Genomic DNA, 26210 nt, shown 5'->3' with positions numbered 1-26210 from the left:
CTATAAACATCAAGCCGGTTGCAATAAACATTTCACTGGTTGTTATAAATATTTTCTAAGTTACTAAATGCATATCACCGGTTGATATAAACATATCTCCTATTGCAATTATCATGTCTCTGGTTGCTATAAACATATATCTGGTAACTATAAACACACTCCTGTTGCTATAAACATACCTCTGGTTGCTATAAACATTTCACTGGGTATTATACACATTTCTTCAGTTACTAAATGCATATCACCGGTTGATATAAACATATCTCCTATTGTTATTATCATGTCTCTGGTTGGTATAAACATATATCTGGTTGCTATAAACACACTCCTGTTGCTATAAACATTCCCTGGTTGCTATAAACATTAAGCCGGTTGCTATAAACATTTAACTAGGTGTTAAAACATTTCCTCAGTTACTAAATGCATATCACCGTTTGATATAAACATATCTCCTATTGTTATTATCATGTCTATGGTTGCTATAAACATATATCTGGTTGCTATAAACACACTCCTGTTGCTATAAACATACCTCTGGTTGCTATAAACATCAAGCCGGTTGCTATAAACATTTCACTAGGTGTTAAAACATTTCTTCAGTTACTAAATGCATATCACCGGTTGATATAAGCATATCTCCTATTGTTATTATCATGTCTCTGATTGCTATAAACATATATCTGGTTGCTATAAACACACTCCTGTTGCTATAAACATACCTCTGGTTGCTATAAACATCAAGCCGGTTGCTATAAACATTTCACTAGGTGTTAAAACATTTCTTCAGTTACTAAATGCATATCACCGGTTGATATAAACATATCTCCTATTGTTATTATCAAGTCTCTGGTTCGTATAAACATATATCTGGTTGCTATAAACACACTCCTGTTGCTATAAACATCCCCTGGTTGCTATAAACATTAAGCCGGTTGCTATAAACATTTAACTAGGTGTTAAAACATTTCCTTAGTTACTAAATGCATATCACCGTTTGATATAAACATATCTCCTATTGTTATTATCATGTCTATGGTTGCTATAAACATATATCTGGTTGCTATAAACACACTCCTGTTGCTATAAACATACCTCTGGTTGCTATAAACATCAAGCCGGTTGCAATAAACATTTCACTGGTTGTTATAAATATTTTCTAAATTACTAAATGCATATCACCGGTTGATATAAACATATCTCATATTGCAATTATCATGTCTCTGGTTGCTATAAACATATATCTGGTAACTATAAACACACTCCTGTTGCTATAAACATACCTCTGGTTGCTATAAACATTTCACTGGGTATTATACACATTTCTTCAGTTACTAAATGCATATCACCGGTTGATATAAACATATCTCCTATTGTTATTATCATGTCTCTGGTTGGTATAAACATATATCTGGTTGCTAAAAACACACTCCTGTTGCTATAAACATTCCCTGGTTGCTATAAACATTAAGCCGGTTGCTATAAACATTTAACTAGGTGTTAAAACATTTCCTCAGTTACTAAATGCATATCACCGTTTGATATAAACATATCTCCTATTGTTATTATCATGTCTATGGTTGCTATAAACATATATCTGGTTGCTATAAACACACTCCTGTTGCTATAAACATACCTCTGGTTGCTATAAACATCAAGCCGGTTGCAATAAACATTTCACTTGTTGTTATAAATATTTTCTAAGTTACTAAATGCATATCACCGGTTGATATAAACATATCTCCTATTGCAATTATCATGTCTCTGGTTGCTATAAACATATATCTGGTAACTATAAACACACTCCTGTTGCTATAAACATATCTCTGGTTGCTATAAACATTTCACTGGGTATTATACACATTTCTTCAGTTACTAAATGCATATCACCGGTTGATATAAACATATCTCCTATTGTTATTATCATGTCTCTGGTTGGTATAAACATATATCTGGTTGCTATAAACACACTCCTGTTGCTATAAACATTTCCTGGTTGCTATAAACATTAAGCCGGTTACTATAAACATTTAACTAGGTGTTAAAACATTTCCTCAGTTACTAAATGCATATCACCATTTGATATAAACATATCTCCTATTGTTATTATCATGTCTATGGTTGCTATAAACATATATCTGGTTGCTATAAACACACTCCTGTTGCTATAAACATACCTCTGGTTGCTATAAACATTAAGCCCGTTGCTATAAACATTCCAATGGGTATTATACACACGTCTGCAGTTACTAAATGCATATCACCGGTTGATATAAACATATCTCCTATTGTTATTATCATGTCTCTGATTGGTATAAACATATATCTGGTTACTATAAACACACTCCTGTTGCTATAAACATTCCCTGGTTGCTATAAACATTAAGCCGGTTGCTATAAACATTTCACTAGGTGTTAAAACATTTCCTCAGTTACTAAATGCATATCACCGTTTGATATAAACATATCTCCTATTGTTATTATCATGTCTATGGTTGCTCTAAACATATATCTGGTTGCTATAAACACACTCCTGTTGCTATAAACATACCTCTGGTTGCTATAAACATTAAGCCCGTTGCTATAAACATTCCAATGGGTATTATACACATTTCTGCAGTTACTAAATGCATATCACCGGTTGATATAAACATATCTCCTATTGTTATTATCATGTCTCTGGTTGGTATAAACATATATCTGGTTACTATAAACACACTCCTGTTGCTATAAACATTCCCTGGTTGCTATAAACATTAAGCCGGTTGCTATAAACATTTCACTAGGTGTTAAAACATTTCCTCAGTTACTAAATGCATATCACCGGTTGATATAAACATCTCTCCTATTGCTATTATCATGTCAATGGTTGCTATAAACATATATCTGGTTGCTATAAACACACTCCTGTTGCTATAAACATACCTCTGGTTGCTATAAACATTAAGCCGGTTGCAATAAGCATTTCACTGGTTGTTATAAATATTTTTTCAGCTACTAAATGCATATCACCGGTTGAAATAAACATATCTCCTATTGCAATTATCATGTCTCTGGTTGCTATAAACATATATCTGGTAACTATAAACATACTCCTGTTGCTATAAACACACTCCTGTTGCTATAAACATACCTCTGGTTGCTATAAACATTAAGCCCGTTGCTATAAACATTTCACTAGGTGTTAAAACATTTCCTCAGTTACTAAATGCATATCACCGTTTGATGTAAACATATCTCCTATTATTATTATCATGTCTATGTTTGCTATAAACATATATTTGGTTGCTATAAACACACTCCTGTTGCTGTAAACATACCTCTGGTTGCTATAAACATCAAGCCGGTTGCAATAAACATTTCACTGGTTGTTATAAATATTTTCTAAGTTACTAAATGCATATCACCGGTTGATATAAACATATCTCCTATTGCAATTATCATGTCTCTGGTTGCTATAAACATATATCTGGTAACTTTAAACACACTCCTGTTGCTATAAACACACTCCTGTTGCTATAAACATACCTCTGGTTGCTATAAACATTTCACTGGGTATTATACACATTTCTGCAGTTACTAAATGCATATCACCGGTTGATATAAACATATCTCCTATTGCTACTATCCTGTCTCTGGTTGCTATAAACATATATCTGGTTGCTATAAACATACTCCTGTTGCTATAAACATACCTCTGGTTGCTATAAACATCAAGCCGGTTGCAATAAACATTTCACTGGTTGTTATAAATATTTTTTCAGTTACTAAATGCATATCACCGGTTGAAATAAACATATCTCCTATTGCAATTATCATGTCTCTGGTTGCTATAAACATATATCTGGTAACTATAAACACACTCCTGTTGCTATAAAAATACCTCTGGTTGCTATAAACATTTCACTGGGTATTATACACATTTCTTCAGTTACTAAATGCATATCACCGGTTGATATAAACATATCTCCTATTGCTATTATCCTTTCTCTGGTTGCTATAAACATATATCTGGTTGCTATAAACATAGTCCTGTTGCTATAAACACACTCATGTTGCTATAAACATACCTCTGGTTGCTATAAACATAAAGCCCGTTGCTATAAACCGTCCAATGGGTATTATACACATTTCATCAGTTACAAAAAGCATAGTACCGGTTGATATAAACATATCTCCTATTGCTATTATCATGTCTATGGTTGCTATAAACATATATCTGGTTGCTATAAACACACTCCTGTTGCTATAAACATACCTCTGGTTGCTATAAACATTAAGCCCGTTGCTATAAACATTCCAATGGGTATTATACACAATTCTGCAGTTACTAAAAGCATATCACCGGTTGATATAAACATATCTCCTATTGCTATTATCATGTCAACGGTTGCTATAAACATATATCTGGTTGCTATAAACATACTCATGTTGCTATCAACACACTCCTGTTGCTATAAACATACCTCTGGTTGCTATAAACATTAAGCCGGTTGCAATAAGCATTTCACTGGTTGTTATAAATATTTTTTCAGTTACTAAATGCATATCACCGGTTGAAATAAACATATCTCCTATTGCAATTATCATGTCTCTGGTTGCTATAAACATATATCTGGTAACTATAAACATACTCCTGTTGCTATAAACACACTCCTGTTGCTATAAACATACCTCTGGTTGCTATAAACATTAAGCCGGTTGCTATAAACATTTCACTAGGTGTTAAAACATTTCCTCAGTTACTAAATGCATATCACCGTTTGATATAAACATATCTCCTATTGTTATTATAATGTCTATGGTTGCTATAAACATATATCTGGTTGCTATAAACACACTCCTGTTGCTATAAACATACCTCTGGTTGCTATAAACATTAAGCCCGTTGCTATAAACATTTCACTAGGTGTTAAAACATTTCTTCAGTTACTAAATGCATATCACCGGTTGATATAAACATATCTCCTATTGTTATTATCAAGTCTCTGGTTCGTATAAACATATATCTGGTTGCTATAAACACACTCCTGTTGCTATAAACATACCTCTGGTTGCTATAAACATCAAGCCGGTTGCTATAAACATTTCACTAGGTGTTAAAACATTTCTTCAGTTACTAAATGCATATCACCGGTTGATATAAACATATCTCCTATTGTTATTATCAAGTCTCTGGTTCGTATAAGCATATATCTGGTTGCTATAAACACACTCCTGTTGCTATAAACATTCCCTGGTTGCTATAAACATTAAGCCGGTTGCTATAAACATTTAACTAGGTGTTAAAACATTTCCTCAGTTACTAAATGCATATCACCGTTTGATATAAACATATCTCCTATTGTTATTATCATGTCTATGGTTGCTATAAACATATATCTGGTTGCTATAAACACACTCCTGTTGCTATAAACATACCTCTGGTTGCTATAAACATCAAGCCGGTTGCAATAAACATTTCACTGATTGTTATAAATATTTTCTAAGTTACTAAATGCATATCACCGGTTGATATAAACATATCTCCTATTGCAATTATCATGTCTCTGGTTGCTATAAACATATATCTGGTAACTATAAACACACTCCTGTTGCTATAAACATACCTCTGGTTGCTATAAACATTTCACTGGGTATTATACACATTTCTTCAGTTACTAAATGCATATCACCGGTTGATATAAACATATCTCCTATTGTTATTATCATGTCTCTGGTTGGTATAAACATATATCTGGTTGCTATAAACACACTCCTGTTGCTATAAACATTCCCTGGTTGCTATAAACATTAAGCCGGTTGCTATAAACATTTAACTAGGTGTTAAAACATTTCCTCAGTTACTAAATGCATATCACCGTTTGATATAAACATATCTCCTATTGTTATTATCATGTCTATGGTTGCTATAAACATATATCTGGTTGCTATAAACACACTCCTGTTGCTGTAAACATACCTCTGGTTGCTATAAACATTAAGCCCGTTGCTATAAACATTCCAATGGGTATTATACACATGTCTGCAGTTACTAATTGCATATCACCGGTTGATATAAACATATCTCCTATTGTTATTATCATGTCTCTGATTGGTATAAACATATATCTGGTTACTATAAACACACTCCTGTTGCTATAAACATTCCCTGGTTGCTATAAACATTAAGCCGGTTGCTATAAACATTTCACTAGGTGTTAAAACATTTCCTCAGTTACTAAATGCATATCACCGTTTGATATAAACATATCTCCTATTGTTATTATCATGTCTATGGTTGCTATAAACATATATCTGGTTGCTATAAACACACTCCTGTTGCTATAAACATACCTCTGGTTGCTATAAACATTAAGCCGGTTGCAATAAGCATTTCACTGGTTGTTATATATATTTTTTCAGTTACTAAATGCATATCACCGGTTGAAATAAACATATCTCCTATTGCAATTATCATGTCTCTGGTTGCTATAAACTTATATCTGGTAACTATAAACATACTCCTGTTGCTATAAACACACTCCTGTTGCTATAAACATACCTCTGGTTGCTATAAACATTAAGCAGGTTGCTATAAACATTTCACTAGGTGTTAAAACATTTCCTCAGTTACTAAATGCATATCACCGTTTGATATAAACATATCTCCTATTGTTATTATCATGTCTATGGTTGCTATAAACATATATCTGGTTGCTATAAACACACTCCTGTTGCTATAAACATACCTCTGGTTGCTATATACATTAAGCCCGTTGCTATAAACATTCCAATGGGTATTATACATATTTCTGCAGTTACGAAATGCATATCACCGGTTGATATAAACATATCTCCTATTGTTATTATCATGTCTCTGGATGGTATAAACATATATCTGGTTACTATAAAAACACTCCTGTTGCTATAAACATTCCCTGGTTGCTATAAACATTAAGCCGGTTGCTATAAACATTTCACTAGGTGTTAAAACATTTCCTCAGTTACTAAATGCATATCACCGTTTGATGTAAACATATCTCCTATTGTTATTATCATGTCTCTGATTGCTATAAACATATATCTGGTTGCTATAAACACACTCCTGTTGCTATAAACATACCTCTGGTTGCTATAAACATTAAGCCGGTTGCTATAAACATTTCACTAGGTGTTAAAACATTTCCTCAGTTACTAAATGCATATCACCGTTTGATATAAACATATCTCCTATTGTTATTATCATGTCTATGGTTGCTATAAACATATATCTGGTTGCTATAAACACACTCCTGTTGCTATAAACATACCTCTGGTTGCTATAAACATCAAGCCGGTTGCTATAAACATTTCACTAGGTGTTAAAACATTTCTTCAGTTACTAAATGCATATCACCGGTTGATATAAACATATCTCCTATTGTTATTATCATGTCTCTGATTGCTATAAACATATATCTGGTTGCTATAAACACACTCCTGTTGCTATAAACATACCTCTGGTTGCTATAAACATCAAGCCGGTTGCTATAAACATTTCACTAGGTGTTAAAACATTTCTTCAGTTACTAAATGCATATCACCGGTTGATATAAACATATCTCCTTTTGTTATTATCAAGTCTCTGGTTCGTATAAACATATATCTGGTTGCTATAAACACACTCCTGTTGCTATAAACATTCCCTGGTTGCTATAAACATTAAGCCGGTTGCTATAAACATTTAACTAGGTGTTAAAACATTTCCTCAGTTACTAAATGCATATCACCGTTTGATATAAACATATCTCCTATTGTTATTATCATGTCTATGGTTGCTATAAACATATATCTGGTTGCTATAAACACACTCCTGTTGCTATAAACATACCTCTGGTTGCTATAAACATCAAGCCGGTTGCAATAAACATTTCACTGGTTGTTATAAATATTTTCTAAGTTACTAAATGCATATCACCGGTTGATATAAACATATCTCCTATTGCAATTATCATGTCTCTGGTTGCTATAAACATATATCTGGTAACTATAAACACACTCCTGTTGCTATAAACATACCTCTGGTTGCTATAAACATTTCACTGGGTATTATACACATTTCTTCAGTTACTAAATGCATATCACCGGTTGATATAAACATATCTCCTATTGTTATTATCATGTCTCTGGTTGGTATAAACATATATCTGGTTGCTATAAACACACTCCTGTTGCTATAAACATTCCCTGGTTGCTATAAACATTAAGCCGGTTGCTATAAACATTTAACTAGGTGTTAAAACATTTCCTCAGTTACTAAATGCATATCACCGTTTGATATAAACATATCTCCTATTGTTATTATCATGTCTATGGTTGCTATAAACATATATCTGGTTGCTATAAACACACTCCTGTTGCTATAAACATACCTCTGGTTGCTATAAACATCAAGCCGGTTGCTATAAACATTTCACTAGGTGTTAAAACATTTCTTCAGTTACTAAATGCATATCACCGGTTGATATAAGCATATCTCCTATTGTTATTATCATGTCTCTGATTGCTATAAACATATATCTGGTTGCTATAAACACACTCCTGTTGCTATAAACATACCTCTGGTTGCTATAAACATCAAGCCGGTTGCTATAAACATTTCACTAGGTGTTAAAACATTTCTTCAGTTACTAAATGCATATCACCGGTTGATATAAACATATCTCCTATTGTTATTATCAAGTCTCTGGTTCGTATAAACATATATCTGGTTGCTATAAACACACTCCTGTTGCTATAAACATCCCCTGGTTGCTATAAACATTAAGCCGGTTGCTATAAACATTTAACTAGGTGTTAAAACATTTCCTTAGTTACTAAATGCATATCACCGTTTGATATAAACATATCTCCTATTGTTATTATAATGTCTATGGTTGCTATAAACATATATCTGGTTGCTATAAACACACTCCTGTTGCTATAAACATACCTCTGGTTGCTATAAACATCAAGCCGGTTGCAATAAACATTTCACTGGTTGTTATAAATATTTTCTAAATTACTAAATGCATATCACCGGTTGATATAAACATATCTCCTATTGCAATTATCATGTCTCTGGTTGCTATAAACATATATCTGGTAACTATAAACACACTCCTGTTGCTATAAACATACCTCTGGTTGCTATAAACATTTCACTGGGTATTATACACATTTCTTCAGTTACTAAATGCATATCACCGGTTGATATAAACATATCTCCTATTGTTATTATCATGTCTCTGGTTGGTATAAACATATATCTGGTTGCTATAAACACACTCCTGTTGCTATAAACATTCCCTGGTTGCTATAAACATTAAGCCGGTTGCTATAAACATTTAACTAGGTGTTAAAACATTTCCTCAGTTACTAAATGCATATCACCGTTTGATATAAACATATCTCCTATTGTTATTATCATTTCTATGGTTGCTATAAACATATATCTGGTTGCTATAAACACACTCCTGTTGCTATAAACATACCTCTGGTTGCTATAAACATCAAGCCGGTTGCAATAAACATTTCACTGGTTGTTATAAATATTTTCTAAGTTACTAAATGCATATCACCGGTTGATATAAACATATCTCCTATTGCAATTATCATGTCTCTGGTTGCTATAAACATATATCTAGTAACTATAAACACACTCCTGTTGCTATAAACATATCTCTGGTTGCTATAAACATTTCACTGGGTATTATACACATTTCTTCAGTTACTAAATGCATATCACCGGTTGATATAAACATATCTCCTATTGTTATTATCATGTCTCTGGTTGGTATAAACATATATCTGGTTGCTATAAACACACTCCTGTTGCTATAAACATTTCCTGGTTGCTATAAACATTAAGCCGGTTACTATAAACATTTAACTAGGTGTTAAAACATTTCCTCAGTTACTAAATGCATATCACCATTTGATATAAACATATCTCCTATTGTTATTATCATGTCTATGGTTGCTATAAACATATATCTGGTTGCTATAAACACACTCCTGTTGCTATAAACATACCTCTGGTTGCTATAAACATTAAGCCCGTTGCTATAAACATTCCAATGGGTATTATACACACGTCTGCAGTTACTAAATGCATATCACCGGTTGATATAAACATATCTCCTATTGTTATTATCATGTCTCTGATTGGTATAAACATATATCTGGTTACTATAAACACACTCCTGTTGCTATAAACATTCCCTGGTTGCTATAAACATTAAGCCGGTTGCTATAAACATTTCACTAGGTGTTAAAACATTTCCTCAGTTACTAAATGCATATCACCGTTTGATATAAACATATCTCCTATTGTTATTATCATGTCTATGGTTTCTATAAACATATATCTGGTTGCTATAAACACACTCCTGTTGCTATAAACATACCTCTGGTTGCTATAAACATTAAGCCCGTTGCTATAAACATTCCAATGGGTATTATACACATTTCTGCAGTTACTAAATGCATATCACCGGTTGATATAAACATATCTCCTATTGTTATTATCATGTCTCTGGTTGGTATAAACATATATCTGGTTACTATAAACACACTCCTGTTGCTATAAACATTCCCTGGTTGCTATAAACATTAAGCCGGTTGCTATAAACATTTCACTAGGTGTTAAAACATTTCCTCAGTTACTAAATGCATATCACCGGTTGATATAAACATCTCTCCTATTGCTATTATCATGTCAATGGTTGCTATAAACATATATCTGGTTGCTATAAACACACTCCTGTTGCTATAAACATACCTCTGGTTGCTATAAACATTAAGCCGGTTGCAATAAGCATTTCACTGGTTGTTATAAATATTTTTTCAGCTACTAAATGCATATCACCGGTTGAAATAAACATATCTCCTATTGCAATTATCATGTCTCTGGTTGCTATAAACATATATCTGGTAACTATAAACATACTCCTGTTGCTATAAACACACTCCTGTTGCTATAAACATACCTCTGGTTGCTATAAACATTAAGCCCGTTGCTATAAACATTTCACTAGGTGTTAAAACATTTCCTCAGTTACTAAATGCATATCACCGTTTGATGTAAACATATCTCCTATTATTATTATCATGTCTATGTTTGCTATAAACATATATTTGGTTGCTATAAACACACTCCTGTTGCTGTAAACATACCTCTGGTTGCTATAAACATCAAGCCGGTTGCAATAAACATTTCACTGGTTGTTATAAATATTTTCTAAGTTACTAAATGCATATCACCGGTTGATATAAACATATCTCCTATTGCAATTATCATGTCTCTGGTTGCTATAAACATATATCTGGTAACTTTAAACACACTCCTGTTGCTATAAACACACTCCTGTTGCTATAAACATACCTCTGGTTGCTATAAACATTTCACTGGGTATTATACACATTTCTGCAGTTACTAAATGCATATCACCGGTTGATATAAACATATCTCCTATTGCTACTATCCTGTCTCTGGTTGCTATAAACATATATCTGGTTGCTATAAACATACTCCTGTTGCTATAAACATACCTCTGGTTGCTATAAACATAAAGCCCGTTGCTATAAACCTTCCAATGGGTATTATACACATTTCTTCAGTTACAAAAAGCATATTACCGGTTGATATAAACATATCTCCTATTGCTATTATCATGTCTATGGTTGCTATAAACATATATCTGGTTGCTATAAACACACTCCTGTTGCTATAAACATACCTCTGATTGCTATAAACATTAAGCCCGTTGCTATAAACATTCCAATGGGTATTATACACATTTCTGCAATTACTAAAAGCACATCACCGGTTGATATAAACATATCTCCTATTGCTATTATCATGTCAATGGTTGCTATAAACATATATCTGGTTGCTATAAACACACTCCTGTTGCTATAAACATACCTCTGGTTGCTATAAACATTAAGCCGGTTGCAATAAGCATTTCACTGGTTGTTATAAATATTTTTTCAGTTACTAAATGCATATCACCGGTTGAAATAAACATATCTCCTATTGCAATTAGCATGTCTCTGGTTGCTATAAACATATATCTGGTAACTATAAACATACTCCTGTTGCTATAAACACACTCCTGTTGCTATAAACATACCTCTGGTTGCTATAAACATTAAGCAGGTTGCTATAAACATTTCACTAGGTGTTAAAACATTTCCTCAGTTACTAAATGCATATCACCGTTTGATATAAACATATCTCCTATTGTTATTATCATGTCTATGGTTGCTATAAACATTCACTGGTTGTTACTAAATGCATATCACCGGTAGATATAAACATATCTCCTATTGCAATTATCATGTCTCCTGTTGCTATAAACATTTCCTGGTTGCTATAAACATTAAGCCAGTTGCTATAAACATTTAACTAGGTGTTAAAACATTTCCTCAGTTACTAAATGCATATCACCGTTTGATATAAACATATCTCCTATTGTTATTATCATGTCTATGGTTGCTATAAACATACCTCTGGTTGCTATAAACATTAAGCCGGTTGCAATAAGCATTTCACTGGTTGTTATATATATTTTTTCAGTTACTAAATGCATATCACCGGTTGAAATAAACATATCTCCTATTGCAATTATCATGTCTCTGGTTGCTATAAACTTATATCTGGTAACTATAAACATACTCCTGTTGCTATAAACACACTCCTGTTGCTATAAACATACCTCTGGTTGCTATAAACATTAAGCAATTTGCTATAAACATTTCACTAGGCTTTTTGGGGTGCTGTCCTTACAGCAGAGATCAGATGAGTCCTTCAGGATTGTAGTGGACACTGAATACCCTAGCCTAGCTATCAATTTCCCTATGTAATCAGCAGCAGCTAAACTTTCCCTCCTCTCACTAAGCATGCATCTTCCGAATGAATCGAAAATGGATGCTGGGAGGGAGGTTGGAGGGTGTGGAAGGGAGGGAGTGCTGCTGATTGGCTGTAATGTGTCTGCTGACCGAGAGGCACAGGGTCAAAGTTTGCCCAATGATGACGAATAGGGGGCGGATCGAACTGCGCATGTGTCCGCCCGCCGCGGCGAACGCGAACACGCTAATTTCGCCGGGAACTGTTCGCCGGCGGACAGTTCGGTACATCACTACTCTGGTTGCTATAAACATCAAGCCAGTTGCAATAAACATTTCACTGGTTGTTATAAATATTTTCTAAGTTACTAAATGCATATCACCGGTTGATATAAACATATCTCCTATTGCTATTATCATGTCTATGGTTGCTATAAACATATATCTGGTTGCTATAAACACACTCCTGTTGCTATAAACATACCTCTGGTTGCTATAAACATTAAGGCCGTTGCTATAAACATTCCAATGGGTATTATACACATTTCTGCAGTTACTAAAAGCATATCACCGGTTGATATAAACATATCTCCTATTGCTATTATCATGTCAATGGTTGCTATAAACATATATCTGGTTGCTATAAACACACTCCTGTTGCTATAAACATACCTCTGGTTGCTATAAACATCAAGCCGGTTGCAATAAACATTTCACTGGTTGTTATAAATATTTTTTAAGTTACTAAATGCATATCACCGGTAGATATAAACATATCTCCTATTGCAATTATCATGTCTCTGGTTGCTATAAACATATATCTGGTAACTATAAACACACTCCTGTTGCTATAAACATACCTCTGGTTGCTATAAACATTTCACTGGGTATTATACACATTTCTTCAGTTACTAAATGCATATCACCGGTTGATATAAACATATCTCCTATTGCTATTATCCTGTCTCTGGTTGCTATAAACATATATCTGGTTGCTATAAACATAGTCCTGTTGCTATAAACACACTCCTGTTGCTATAAACATACCTCTGTTTGCTATAAACATAAAGCCCGTTGCTATAAACCTTCCAATGGGTATTATACACATTTCTTCAGTTACAAAAAGCATAGTACCGGTTGATATACAAATATCTCCTATTGCTATTATCATGTCTATGGTTGCTATAAACATATATCTGGTTGCTATAAACATACTCCTGTTGCTATAAACATACCTCTGGTTGCTATAAACATAAAGCCCGTTGCTATAAACCTTCCAATGGGTATTATACACATTTCCTCAGTTACTAAATGCATATCACCGGTTGATATAAACATCTCTCCTATTGCTATTATCATGTCAATGGTTGCTATAAACATATATCTGGTTGCTATAAACACACTCCTGTTGCTATAAACATACCTCTGGTTGCTATAAACATTAAGCCGGTTGCAATAAGCATTTCACTGGTTGTTATAAATATTTTTTCAGCTACTAAATGCATATCACCGGTTGAAATAAACATATCTCCTATTGCAATTATCATGTCTCTGGTTGCTATAAACATATATCTGGTAACTATAAACATACTCCTGTTGCTATAAACACACTCCTGTTGCTATAAACATACCTCTGGTTGCTATAAACATTAAGCCCGTTGCTATAAACATTTCACTAGGTGTTAAAACATTTCCTCAGTTACTAAATGCATATCACCGTTTGATGTAAACATATCTCCTATTATTATTATCATGTCTATGTTTGCTATAAACATATATTTGGTTGCTATAAACACACTCCTGTTGCTGTAAACATACCTCTGGTTGCTATAAACATCAAGCCGGTTGCAATAAACATTTCACTGGTTGTTATAAATATTTTCTAAGTTACTAAATGCATATCACCGGTTGATATAAACATATCTCCTATTGCAATTATCATGTCTCTGGTTGCTATAAACATATATCTGGTAACTTTAAACACACTCCTGTTGCTATAAACACACTCCTGTTGCTATAAACATACCTCTGGTTGCTATAAACATTTCACTGGGTATTATACACATTTCTGCAGTTACTAAATGCATATCACCGGTTGATATAAACATATCTCCTATTGCTACTATCCTGTCTCTGGTTGCTATAAACATATATCTGGTTGCTATAAACATACTCCTGTTGCTATAAACATACCTCTGGTTGCTATAAACATAAAGCCCGTTGCTATAAACCTTCCAATGGGTATTATACACATTTCTTCAGTTACAAAAAGCATATTACCGGTTGATATAAACATATCTCCTATTGCTATTATCATGTCTATGGTTGCTATAAACATATATCTGGTTGCTATAAACACACTCCTGTTGCTATAAACATACCTCTGATTGCTATAAACATTAAGCCCGTTGCTATAAACATTCCAATGGGTATTATACACATTTCTGCAATTACTAAAAGCACATCACCGGTTGATATAAACATATCTCCTATTGCTATTATCATGTCAATGGTTGCTATAAACATATATCTGGTTGCTATAAACACACTCCTGTTGCTATAAACATACCTCTGGTTGCTATAAACATTAAGCCGGTTGCAATAAGCATTTCACTGGTTGTTATAAATATTTTTTCAGTTACTAAATGCATATCACCGGTTGAAATAAACATATCTCCTATTGCAATTAGCATGTCTCTGGTTGCTATAAACATATATCTGGTAACTATAAACATACTCCTGTTGCTATAAACACACTCCTGTTGCTATAAACATACCTCTGGTTGCTATAAACATTAAGCAGGTTGCTATAAACATTTCACTAGGTGTTAAAACATTTCCTCAGTTACTAAATGCATATCACCGTTTGATATAAACATATCTCCTATTGTTATTATCATGTCTATGGTTGCTATAAACATTCACTGGTTGTTACTAAATGCATATCACCGGTAGATATAAACATATCTCCTATTGCAATTATCATGTCTCCTGTTGCTATAAACATTTCCTGGTTGCTATAAACATTAAGCCAGTTGCTATAAACATTTAACTAGGTGTTAAAACATTTCCTCAGTTACTAAATGCATATCACCGTTTGATATAAACATATCTCCTATTGTTATTATCATGTCTATGGTTGCTATAAACATACCTCTGGTTGCTATAAACATTAAGCCGGTTGCAATAAGCATTTCACTGGTTGTTATATATATTTTTTCAGTTACTAAATGCATATCACCGGTTGAAATAAACATATCTCCTATTGCAATTATCATGTCTCTGGTTGCTATAAACTTATATCTGGTAACTATAAACATACTCCTGTTGCTATAAACACACTCCTGTTGCTATAAACATACCTCTGGTTGCTATAAACATTAAGCAATTTGCTATAAACATTTCACTAGGCTTTTTGGGGTGCTGTCCTTACAGCAGAGATCAGATGAGTCCTTCAGGATTGTAGTGGACACTGAATACCCTAGCCTAGCTATCAATTTCCCTATGTAATCAGCAGCAGCTAAACTTTCCCTCCTCTCACTAAGCATGCATCTTCCGAATGAATCGAAAATGGATGCTGGGAGGGAGGTTGGAGGGTGTGGAAGGGAGGGAGTGCTGCTGATTGGCTGTAATGTGTCTGCTGACCGAGAGGCACAGGGTCAAAGTTTGCCCAATGATGACGAATAGGGGGCGGATCGAACTGCGCATGTGTCCGCCCGCCGCGGCGAACGCGAACACGCTAATTTCGCCGGGAACTGTTCGCCGGCGGACAGTTCGGTACATCACTACTCTGGTTGCTATAAACATCAAGCCAGTTGCAATAAACATTTCACTGGTTGTTATAAATATTTTCTAAGTTACTAAATGCATATCACCGGTTGATATAAACATATCTCCTATTGCTATTATCATGTCTATGGTTGCTATAAACATATATCTGGTTGCTATAAACACACTCCTGTTGCTATAAACATACCTCTGGTTGCTATAAACATTAAGGCCGTTGCTATAAACATTCCAATGGGTATTATACACATTTCTGCAGTTACTAAAAGCATATCACCGGTTGATATAAACATATCTCCTATTGCTATTATCATGTCAATGGTTGCTATAAACATATATCTGGTTGCTATAAACACACTCCTGTTGCTATAAACATACCTCTGGTTGCTATAAACATCAAGCCGGTTGCAATAAACATTTCACTGGTTGTTATAAATATTTTTTAAGTTACTAAATGCATATCACCGGTAGATATAAACATATCTCCTATTGCAATTATCATGTCTCTGGTTGCTATAAACATATATCTGGTAACTATAAACACACTCCTGTTGCTATAAACATACCTCTGGTTGCTATAAACATTTCACTGGGTATTATACACATTTCTTCAGTTACTAAATGCATATCACCGGTTGATATAAACATATCTCCTATTGCTATTATCCTGTCTCTGGTTGCTATAAACATATATCTGGTTGCTATAAACATAGTCCTGTTGCTATAAACACACTCCTGTTGCTATAAACATACCTCTGTTTGCTATAAACATAAAGCCCGTTGCTATAAACCTTCCAATGGGTATTATACACATTTCTTCAGTTACAAAAAGCATAGTACCGGTTGATATACAAATATCTCCTATTGCTATTATCATGTCTATGGTTGCTATAAACATATATCTGGTTGCTATAAACACACTCCTGTTGCTATAAACATACCTCTGGTTGCTATAAACATTAAGGCCGTTGCTATAAACATTCCAATGGGTATTATACACATTTCTGCAGTTACTAAAAGCATATCACCGGTTGATATAAACATATCTCCTATTGCTATTATCATGTCAATGGTTGCTATAAACATATATCTGGTTGCTATAAACACACTCCTGTTGCTATAAACATACCTCTGGTTGCTATAAACATCAAGCCGGTTGCAATAAACATTTCACTGGTTGTTATAAATAGTTTTTAAGTTACTAAATGCATATCACCGGTAGATATAAACATATCTCCTATTGCAATTATCATGTCTCTGGTTGCTATAAACATATATCTGGTAACTATAAACACACTCCTGTTGCTATAAACATACCTCTGGTTGCTATAAACATTTCACTGGGTATTATACACATTTCTTCAGTTACTAAATGCATATCACCGGTTGATATAAACATATCTCCTATTGCTATTATCCTGTCTCTGGTTGCTATAAACATATATCTGGTTGCTATAAACATAGTCCTGTTGCTATAAACACACTCATGTTGCTATAAACATACCTCTGGTTGCTATAAACATAAAGCCCGTTGCTATAAACCTTCCAATGGGAATTATACACATTTCATCAGTTACAAAAAGCATATTACCGGTTGATATAAACATATCTCCTATTGCTATTATCATGTCTATGGTTGCTATAAACATATATCTGGTTGCTATAAACATACTCCTGTTGCTATCAACACACTCCTGTTGCTATAAACATACCTCTGGTTGCTATAAACATAAAGCCCGTTGCTATAAACCTTCCAATGGGTATTATACACATTTCTGCAATTACTAAAAGCACATCACCGGTTGATATAAACATATCTCCTATTGCTATTATCATGTCAATGGTTGCTATAAACATATATCTGGTTGCTATAAACACACTCCTGTTGCTATAAACATACCTCTGGTTGCTATAAACATTAAGCATTTCACTGGTTGTTATAAATATTTTTTTAGTTACTAAATGCATATCACCGGTTGAAATAAACATATCTCCTATTGCAATTATCATGTCTCTGGTTGCTATAAACATATATCTGGTAACTATAAACATACTCCTGTTGCTATAAACACACTCATGTTGCTATAAACATACCTCTGGTTGCTATAAACATTAAGCCCGTTGCTATAAACATTTCACTAGGTGTTAAAACATTTCTTCAGTTACTAAATGCATATCACCGGTTGATATAAACATATCTCCTATTGTTATTATCAAGTCTCTGGTTCGTATAAACATATATCTGGTTGCTATAAACACACTCCTGTTGCTATAAACATACCTCTGGTTGCTATAAACATCAAGCCGGTTGCTATAAACATTTCACTAGGTGTTAAAACATTTCTTCAGTTACTAAATGCATATCACCGGTTGATATAAACATATCTCCTATTGTTATTATCAAGTCTCTGGTTCGTATAAACATATATCTGGTTGCTATAAACACACTCCTGTTGCTATACACATTCCCTGGTTGCTATAAACATTAAGCCGGTTGCTATAAACATTTAACTAGGTGTTAAAACATTTCCTCAGTTACTAAATGCATATCACCGTTTGATATAAACATATCTCCTATTGTTATTATCATGTCTCTGGTTGCTATAAACATATATCTGGTAACTATAAACACACTCCTGTTGCTATAAACATACCTCTGGTTGCTATAAACATCAAGCCGGTTGCAATAAACATTTCACTGGTTGTTATAAATATTTTCTAAGTTACTAAATGCATATCACCGGTTGATATAAACATATCTCCTATTGCAATTATCATGTCTCTGGTTGCTATAAACATATATCTGGTAACTATAAACACACTCCTGTTGCTATAAACATACCTCTGGTTGCTATAAACATTTCACTGGGTATTATACACATTTCTTCAGTTACTAAATGCATATCACCGGTTGATATAAACATATCTCCTATTGTTATTATCATGTCTCTGGTTGGTATAAACATATATCTGGTTGCTATAAACACACTCCTGTTGCTATAAACATTCCCTGGTTGCTATAAACATTAAGCCGGTTGCTATAAACATTTAACTAGGTGTTAAAACATTTCCTCAGTTACTAAATGCATATCACCGTTTGATATAAACATATCTCCTATTGTTATTATCATGTCTATGGTTGCTATAAACATATATCTGGTTGCTATAAACACACTCCTGTTGCTATAAACATACCTCTGGTTGCTATAAACATCAAGCCGGTTGCTATAAACATTTCACTAGGTGTTAAAACATTTCTTCAGTTACTAAATGCATATCACCGGTTGATATAAACATATCTCCTATTGTTATTATCAAGTCTCTGGTTCGTATAAACATATATCTGGTTGCTATAAACACACTCCTGTTGCTATACACATTCCCTGGTTGCTATAAACATTAAGCCGGTTGCTATAAACATTTAACTAGGTGTTAAAACATTTCCTCAGTTACTAAATGCATATCACCGTTTGATATAAACATATCTCCTATTGTTATTATCATGTCTCTGGTTGCTATAAACATATATCTGGTAACTATAAACACACTCCTGTTGCTATAAACATACCTCTGGTTGCTATAAACATCAAGCCGGTTGCAATAAACATTTCACTGGTTGTTATAAATATTTTCTAAGTTACTAAATGCATATCACCGGTTGATATAAACATATCTCCTATTGCAATTATCATGTCTCTGGTTGCTATAAACATATATCTGGTAACTATAAACACACTCCTGTTGCTATAAACATACCTCTGGTTGCTATAAACATTTCACTGGGTATTATACACATTTCTTCAGTTACTAAATGCATATCACCGGTTGATATAAACATATCTCCTATTGTTATTATCATGTCTCTGGTTGGTATAAACATATATCTGGTTGCTATAAACACACTCCTGTTGCTATAAACATTCCCTGGTTGCTATAAACATTAAGCCGGTTGCTATAAACATTTAACTAGGTGTTAAAACATTTCCTCAGTTACTAAATGCATATCACCGTTTGATATAAACATATCTCCTATTGTTATTATCATGTCTATGGTTGCTATAAACATATATCTGGTTGCTATAAACACACTCCTGTTGCTATAAACATACCTCTGGTTGCTATAAACATTAAGCCCGTTGCTATAAACATTCCAATGGGTATTATACACATGTCTGCAGTTACTAATTGCATATCACCGGTTGATATAAACATATCTCCTATTGTTATTATCATGTATCTGATTGGTATAAACATATATCTGGTTACTATAAACACACTCCTGTTGCTATAAACATTCCCTGGTTGCTATAAACATTAAGCCGGTTGCTATAAACATTTCACTAGGTGTTAAAACATTTCCTCAGTTACTAAATGCATATCACCGTTTGATATAAACATATCTCCTATTGTTATTATCATGTCTATGGTTGCTATAAACATATATCTGGTTGCTTTAAACACACTCCTGTTGCTATAAACATACCTCTGGTTGCTATAAACATTAAGCCGGTTGCAATAAGCATTTCACTGGTTGTTATATATATTTTTTCAGTTACTAAATGCATATCACCGTTTGATATAAACATATCTCCTATTGTTATTATCATGTCTATGGTTGCTATAAACATATATCTGGTTGCTATAAACACACTCCTGTTGCTATAAACATACCTCTGGTTGCTATATACATTAAGCCCGTTGCTATAAACATTCCAATGGGTATTATACATATTTCTGCAGTTACGAAATGCATATCACCGGTTGATATAAACATATCTCCTATTGTTATTATCATGTCTCTGGATGGTATAAACATATATCTGGTTACTATAAAAACACTCCTGTTGCTATAAACATTCCCTGGTTGCTATAAACATTAAGCCGGTTGCTATAAACATTTCACTAGGTGTTAAAACATTTCCTCAGTTACTAAATGCATATCACCGTTTGATGTAAACATATCTCCTATTGTTATTATCATGTCTCTGATTGCTATAAACATATATCTGGTTGCTATAAACACACTCCTGTTGCTATAAACATACCTCTGGTTGCTATAAACATTAAGCCGGTTGCTATAAACATTAAGCCGGTTGCTATAAACATTTAACTAGGTGTTAAAACATTTCCTCAGTTACTAAATGCATATCACCGTTTGATATAAACATATCTCCTATTGTTATTATCATGTCTATGGTTGCTATAAACATATATCTGGTTGCTATAAACACACTCCTGTTGCTATAAACATACCTCTGGTTGCTATAAACATCAAGCCGGTTGCTATAAACATTTCACTAGGTGTTAAAACATTTCTTCAGTTACTAAATGCATATCACCGGTTGATATAAACATATCTCCTATTGTTATTATCAAGTCTCTGGTTCGTATAAACATATATCTGGTTGCTATAAACACACTCCTGTTGCTATAAACATTCCCTGGTTGCTATAAACATTAAGCCGGTTGCTATAAACATTTAACTAGGTGTTAAAACATTTCCTCAGTTACTAAATGCATATCACCGTTTGATATAAACATATCTCCTATTGTTATTATCATGTCTATGGTTGCTATAAACATATATCTGGTTGCTATAAACACACTCCTGTTGCTATAAACATACCTCTGGTTGCTATAAACATCAAGCCGGTTGCAATAAACATTTCACTGGTTGTTATAAATATTTTCTAAGTTACTAAATGCATATCACCGGTTTATATAAACATATCTCCTATTGCAATTATCATGTCTCTGGTTGCTATAAACATATATCTGGTAACTATAAACACACTCCTGTTGCTATAAACATACCTCTGGTTGCTATAAACATTTCACTGGGTATTATACACATTTCTTCAGTTACTAAATGCATATCACCGGTTGATATAAACATATCTCCTATTGTTATTATCATGTCTCTGGTTGGTATAAACATATATCTGGTTGCTATAAACACACTCCTGTTGCTATAAACATTCCCTGGTTGCTATAAACATTAAGCCGGTTGCTATAAACATTTAACTAGGTGTTAAAACATTTCCTCAGTTACTAAATGCATATCACCGTTTGATATAAACATATCTCCTATTGTTATTATCATGTCTATGGTTGCTATAAACATATATCTGGTTGCTATAAACACACTCCTGTTGCTATAAACATACCTCTGGTTGCTATAAACATCAAGCCGGTTGCTATAAACATTTCACTAGGTGTTAAAACATTTCTTCAGTTACTAAATGCATATCACCGGTTGATATAAACATATCTCCTATTGTTATTATCATGTCTCTGATTGCTATAAACATATATCTGGTTGCTATAAACACACTCCTGTTGCTATAAACATACCTCTGGTTGCTATAAACATCAAGCCGGTTGCTATAAACATTTCACTAGGTGTTAAAACATTTCTTCAGTTACTAAATGCATATCACCGGTTGATATAAAAATATTTCCTATTGTTATTATCAAGTCTCTGGTTCGTATAAACATATATCTGGTTGCTATAAACACACTCCTGTTGCTATAAACATACCTCTGGTTGCTATAAACATTAAGCCGGTTGCTATAAACATTTCACTAGGTGTTAAAACATTTCCTCAGTTACTAAATGCATATCACCGTTTGATGTAAACATATCTCCTATTATTATTATCATGTCTATGTTTGCTATAAACATATATCTGGTTGCTATAAACACACTCCTGTTGCTGTAAACATACCTCTGGTTGCTATAAACATCAAGCCGGTTGCAATAAACATTTCACTGGTTGTTATAAATATTTTCTAAGTTACTAAATGCATATCACCGGTTGATATAAACATATCTCCTATTGCAATTATCATGTCTCTGGTTGCTATAAACATATATCTGGTAACTATAAACACACTCCTGTTGCTATAAACACACTACTGTTGCTATAAACATACCTCTGGTTGCTATAAACATTTCACTGGGTATTATACACATTTCTTCAGTTACTAAATGCATATCACCGGTTGATATAAACATATCTCCTATTGCTACTATCCTGTCTCTGGTTGCTATAAACATATATCTGGTTGCTATAAACATACTCCTGTTGCTATAAACATACCTCTGGTTGCTATAAACATAAAGCCCGTTGCTATAAACCTTCCAATGGGTATTATATACATTTCTTCAGTTACAAAAAGCATATTACCGGTTGATATAAACATATCTCCTATTGCTATTATCATGTCAATGGTTGCTATAAACATATATCTGGTTGCTATAAACACACTCCTGTTGCTATAAACATACCTCTGATTGCTATAAACATTAAGCCCGTTGCTATAAACATTCCAATGGGTATTATACACATTTCTGCAATTACTAAAAGCACATCACCGGTTGATATAAACATATCTCCTATTGCTATTATCATGTCAATGGTTGCTATAAACATATATCTGGTTGCTATAAACACACTCCTGTTGCTATAAACATACCTTTGGTTGCTATAAACATTAAGCCGGTTGCAATAAGCATTTCACTGGTTGTTATAAATATTTTTTCAGTTACTAAATGCATATCACCGGTTGAAAAAAACATATCTCCTATTGCAATTATCATGTCTCTGGTTGCTATAAACATATATCTGGTAACTATAAACATACTCCGGTTGCTATAAACACACTCCTGTTGCTATAAACATACCTCTGGTTGCTATAAACATTAAGCAGGTTGCTATAAACATTTCACTAGGTGTTAAAACATTTCCTCAGTTACTAAATGCATATCACCGTTTGATATAAACATATCTCCTATTGTTATTATCATGTCTATGGTTGCTATAAACATATATCTGGTTGCTATAAACACACTCCTGTTGCTATAAACATACCTCTGGTTGCTATAAACATTAAGGCCGTTGCTATAAACATTCCAATGGGTATTATACACATTTCTGCAGTTACTAAAAGCATATCACCGGTTGATATAAACATATCTCCTATGGCTATTATCATGTCAATGGTTGCTATAAACATATATCTGGTTGCTATAAACACACTCCTGTTGCTATAAACATACCTCTGGTTGCTATAAACATCAAGCCGGTTGCAATAAACATTTCACTGGTTGTTATAAATATGTTTTAAGTTACTAAATGCATATCACCGGTTGATATAAACATATCTCCTATTGTTATTATCATGTCTCTGGTTGGTATAAACATATATCTGGTTGCTATAAACACACTCCTGTTGCTATAAACATTTCCTGGTTGCTATAAACATTAAGCCGGTTGCTATAAACATTTAACTAGGTGTTAAAACATTTCCTCAGTTACTAAATGCATATCACCGTTTGATATAAACATATCTCCTATTGTTATTATCATGTCTATGGTTGCTATAAACATATATCTGGTTGCTATAAACACACTCCTGTTGCTATAAACATACCTCTGGTTGCTATAAACATTAAGCCCGTTGCTATAAACATTCCAATGGGTATTATACACATGTCTGCAGTTACTAAATGCATATCACCGGTTGATATAAACATATCTCCTATTGTTATTATCATGTCTCTGATTGGTATAAACATATATCTGGTTACTATAAACACACTCCTGTTGCTATAAACATTCCCTGGTTGCTATAAACATTAAGCCGGTTGCAATAAACATTTCACTAGGTGTTAAAACATTTCCTCAGTTACTAAATGCATATCACCGTTTGATATAAACATATCTCCTATTGTTATTATCATGTCTATGGTTGCTATAAACATATATCTGGTTGCTATAAACACACTCCTGTTGCTATAAACATACCTCTGGTTGCTATAAACATTAAGCCCGTTGCTATAAACATTCCAATGGGTATTATACACATGTCTGCAGTTACTAAATGCATATCACCGGTTGATATAAACATATCTCCTATTGTTATTATCATGTCTCTGATTGGTATAAACATATATCTGGTTTCTATAAACACACTCCTGTTGCTATAAACATTCCCTGGTTGCTATAAACATTAAGCCGGTTGCAATAAACATTTCACTAGGTGTTAAAACATTTCCTCAGTTACTAAATGCATATCACCGTTTGATATAAACATATCTCCTATTGTTATTATCATGTCTATGGTTGCTATAAACATATATCTGGTTGCTATAAACACACTCCTGTTGCTATAAACATACCTCTGGTTGCTATAAACATTAAGCCCGTTGCTATAAACATTCCAATGGGTATTATACACATGTCTGCAGTTACTAAATGCATATCACCGGTTGATATAAACATATCTCCTATTGTTATTATCATGTCTCTGATTGGTATAAACATATATCTGGTTACTATAAACACACTCCTGTTGCTATAAACATTCCCTGGTTGCTATAAACATTAAGCCGGTTGCTATAAACATTTCACTAGGTTTTTAAAACATTTCCTCAGTTACTAAATGCATATCACCGTTTGATATAAACATATCTCCTATTGTTATTATCATGTCTATGGTTGCTATAAACATATATCTGGTTGCTATAAACACACTCCTGATGCTTTAAACATACCTCTGGTTGCTATAAA

The sequence above is a fragment of the Pelobates fuscus genome, chromosome 10 (assembly GCF_036172605.1).
Source record: "Pelobates fuscus isolate aPelFus1 chromosome 10, aPelFus1.pri, whole genome shotgun sequence".
In the NCBI taxonomy this organism is placed as follows: domain Eukaryota; kingdom Metazoa; phylum Chordata; class Amphibia; order Anura; family Pelobatidae; genus Pelobates; species Pelobates fuscus.
This window is presented reverse-complemented; position numbering follows the sequence as displayed.